The following is a 4,551-nucleotide window of genomic DNA, read 5'->3' as shown; positions in this document are numbered from 1 at the left end:
CTCGGACTCTCTCTCTGGACTCTTGTTATTGGCCGACTCTGCTGTTGTTCTGCAGGTTTTTTCTGATGAGTTTCTGGCAGCCAGGTCCTTATCCGACATGTGTTTGGGGTTTTTTTCTCGACTCTTTTTGTCGTACGACTCGTTCTCTGGAGTCACTCTGGAGATCTTTTCTGAATCGTCTTTGCTGACTGATTCCTTTTCTGGAGACTTTCTGGATATTGTCTCTGACACGTTTTTGGGGTCATTTTGTAGACTCTTATTGTCGTATGACTCGTTCTCCGAACAACTCTTTTTGGAGGTCTGTGACTCGTTTCTGCAGACTGGTTCCGTATTTTTGGGGTCACTTTTTAGACTGTCTTTGTCCTCTAGAGTCTTTTTTTCTGACGCCTTCCTCTTTGGAGAATCTCTGGACTCCCTTTCTGAAGAATTCTTATTGGACTCCTTTTGAGTCTTCTCTGGAGTCTTCTTTGAGCACTCCTTCCTCCCCTCAGACTTCCTGATGGACTCGTCCCTGTTTGGTCTCTCGCTCCTCCTGCTGCTGCTTCGACTCTTGCGCTCGTCCGAATTCTGGTCCGGTTGAACCTCCCACCTGTAAAGACAGGAATTTTGGGTAAATGAGCACAGACAGTGTAACGGGGTGAACAGGATCAAACAGGGGACAGTTTGGGGACTCTGACCCGTCTGTGAGTCTTCTGTACTTGTTGGAGATCTGGGCGACCAGTCTGGAACCATGGAAGGTGACGGGTTTCCTGGTCAGCTCTTTAACGGCTCTCAGAGCCTCCGAGGACGACGACATCTCGATGAAACCCTGAAACACACAAACGCTGAGAATGAGGAAGAGAGCAGTTGTTCCCTGAAATAAAGGATTTCCTCATTTATCTACAGGAGTTTCACAGAGTCTGATCACACTGGACATCAACAGCAGCTCCAGATTTCTCTGTTAGCATCTTTATGTTAGCAGAGGGCAGTTTGGTTCCTGCAGTCAGACACACAGTGAGTACTTGAGCTCAGGTTGAGGTACAACAGTACAGTGTGTGTTTGCTGCCACAAGAAAGAAATCGGGATACAGCTGGAGGTCTCACAAACGTTTCAGAGCTGCAAGCTGCAGGTCAAACTGCATCAATCTGATCACCTTTTCTCTTTTGCGTTGTGTTTGCACAGTGATAATAAAGTTGTGTGTTTGTACAGTGATAAAGTTGTGTGTTTGTACAGTGATAATAAAGTTGTTTCTTCCTGACGTAAGCATGTGTGACATTTAGACCACAGAGACCGACAGGAAGACACACTCACACAGCTCGGAGGTTTGTGTAAGTACCGCAGCGCCGTCCCAAAATCTCTCACCAGCCTGAGGAAGTCAGCGTTGCTGTAGGACTGCAGCGGGAGGTTCCTGAAGTACACCACCCGGGTGGACTGAGACTGGAAACAAACCAGAACTCAACATAAAACCAACAACAACAACAACAACCAGTCTGCAAACACTCAGTGTGTCATCCTTACTTCTCCTGGTCCGTCTCCGTCTCCGACTTCATCTGCAACAGACCACATTCACATCAATGAAACAACAAGAAATATTATTTAATGATCATCAGGACTTTATAGACCCTCTGGGTGTACCTGGGTCCTCAGACTGCTCCTCTTCCAGTTCATCCAGAGTGATGCAGTTCTCCAGGTCCACTGGGAAACCTGGTTCCTCCTGGAGACCAACAGGAGGACAGAGACCAGTATCAGTGGTTGATAATGAGTAACACACACACACAGCGCCCCCTGTCTGGATCACCTGAACCTGCACTTCTTTATCCTCTACCTGGTACACTGAAGTTCTCTCTGGGGATCCTTTCTACTGGGATCCTGAACTACTGTCAGAGGGCGACCCCCTAACATCAGCTACGTCAGTGAATTATGTATTATTATTATTATTATTATTATTATTATTATTGGTGATGGTTGGACAGACTAACAGACAGTTCTGGTGAGTTTTATTTGGTCCCTGTCCAGTTGGTAGTGGGAGGTAAAATGCTTTTGTTTGTCTGGTTAGCGTAGCGCTGCTGGTGCTCTAGTGCGACATCTGGTGGCATTGCAGTGAATTTCCTCTATATAACTTCATATGTCTGCGTTCACAGCAGAGAAAACTGTGCTGAGGTTTTATCACGCAGGATAAAACACTAACTGAGAGTTACCATGGAAACGTCTTTTAGGAATGTTTTTAAAATAAGTGAGTTGTGTCTCCACCTCGTCCTTCTCCTGCTGCGTTTCCGATTCTTCCTCCTCCTTCTTCATGCCACACACCTCCTCCTCCTCCTCCTGCTCTCCATCTTTTATGGCTGCCTCCTCCTCCTCCATTACGGTCTCCTGCTGATCATCAGCCTCTTCATCCTTTACCTCCTCTTCCTCCTCACCTGAAACAGACAGAAGACTTTCTGTATAATCTGTCGCTGGTGTTCTGCTCCAGCAGCAGCTCAGGTTTCATTTCTACCTCCTTCAGGTGAGTCTGTTCTCTCAGCAGCTTCCTCTTCCTCTTCCTCCTCCTCCTCATCCAGGTTTTCCATATCCTCTCCAATCACCTCCATCCCCTCGATGTCGCTCTCGTCTGCAGACGACCTGAACGAGAGGACTCAGCTGACCAACTGAAAACCGACAGTGAAGCTGTGAGACTGATTTTAAAAACATGAGACACTCACTCGTCTTCCTCCTCCATCTGTTCTTCCTCTTCAGCTTCAGGTTTGGAGTCTCTGACAGGAGCTGGATCAGGAACTGGATCAGGAGCTGGATCAGGAGCTGGATCAGGAGCTGGATCAGGATCAGTCCTGGACTCAGTGACTGTGGAGAGACAATCATCATGTAGAACAGAGCAGCAGTGTCAGTGTTTACGGACGCTCTGGTTCTGGTAGGAAGGTCCAAGGTCCCCTCCGCCCCTCTCTCCAGGTGTCAGACCCATTTTTACTGAAACCTTCAGGTTGTTTTCTTACCCTTCAGCTCCGTTTTCTCTGGTAACACCACAGTTCCTCTGGACCTGGACCTGGACCTCTTCTCTCCGCTGGACTTTTCTCCAGATTTCTCTCTGGACCTGGTTCTGGTCCTCCTGTTTCTACTGGATTTATCTCTGGACCTCGACCTCGCTGGTTTCTCTTTTGGAGACTTTTCTCTAGATCTGGACCTGGTTCTTGTCCTCCTGTCTCTGCTGGATTTATCTTTGGATCTAGACCTGGTTCTGGCCTTCCTCTCTCTGCTGGACTCTTTGCAGTCTTTACTGCTCCTCCTCTTGGTCTCTGCCGTCTTGTCTTCTTTCTCTCGGCTGGAACTCTTGGTCGACTCCTCTTCATACTTTTTAGCTGCTGTGACCCGCCTGCAGGACAGAAAGAAGGAATATTGGAAGCGATCAATAATCGGTGGATCCGAATCAGCCGATCAATCTCCGGTCAGTCGCCGTACTCACATGAGGCTCTTGTACTCTCCGGAGAAGGAAACTTTGATGGAGTCGCCGTTGATCCTCAGAGTGTTGGAGGAATAATAATCCACCAGCTTCTGAGCATCAGGAGTGTTTTTCATCTCCACAAACGCCTGAGAAACAGATACAGCTCATCTTACACTGATCGATCCAATGACCGATTGATTTTATTTAGGTGTTCTGCACATACGAGCTCACATCAGCCAATGTCACAATCATAATGTACATTTCCACAAAAAAGAAACCATTTCATAAGATTTCCGTCTTTAACTTCCACACACAAACCTGTCTGAGGCTGACCCGACTCAGCGGGTCGGGCTGTATCAGGTCTGAGCTGGACTGACCAGAACCACAACAGTTCAGAGTGTCTCACCTTAGACGGCAGGAACAGGGTGTAGAGCGGCTCGCCGAAGCGTTTGACGATGCTGATCAGATCTGATTGGCCGTTCTCTCCCGACGGAGCCGGAGAGAAACTCACCACCCGAGAACTCTGAGAGGAGACACAAAACTCTTCATTTACTCCACAATTCCCTCCCGTAGGGGGCAGCGTGCTTTAATGTGCCCACATATGGGCCTCTAGAGGCAGACGGTGCCTGTTGATCAGTTACAGAGAGCGGCTGCTTGGATGAACATCTACCTGGAGGAAGCTGAAGGTGTTGGACAGCCTGAACTCCATCTGCTCTCCATTCACAGTTGGAGGATAGTTAACGTGGAACTTCACCAAGTCCTTCGCCTGATCGATGGATCCCAGCTCCACGAACGCCTGCAGGGTTCACACACACACACACACACACACACACACACAGAGTCAGCACAGAGCGAGACCTGCAAAAATCATAAAAGCGTCTCAACGCCATCCTCCTGATTGCTGGCTACATCTGTGTTTCCTGTCTTTAACAGAGAAACACCAAACAACAGCTCAAAAGAAGGTTAAAGCAGTCAGAAGGAAAGCATTAAATTATTTCTGCTCCCGTACAAACTCTTCTAATATTAGAAATATCTCGCCCCCATCAGGCCTCTAGAGAAGCTAAAAGTAAGTGGGTGTGGTCAAATTCGCTCAGTCTGTGGACGAGGCGTACCTGAGGAAACTGACCGAGCCGTTCGGA

This window comes from Morone saxatilis, unplaced genomic scaffold, assembly GCF_004916995.1.
Source record: "Morone saxatilis isolate NCDOM2014 unplaced genomic scaffold, NCSU_SB_2.0 Contig22, whole genome shotgun sequence".
Classification (NCBI taxonomy): Eukaryota; Metazoa; Chordata; class Actinopteri; family Moronidae; genus Morone; species Morone saxatilis.
Note: the sequence above shows the minus strand (reverse complement) of the source record.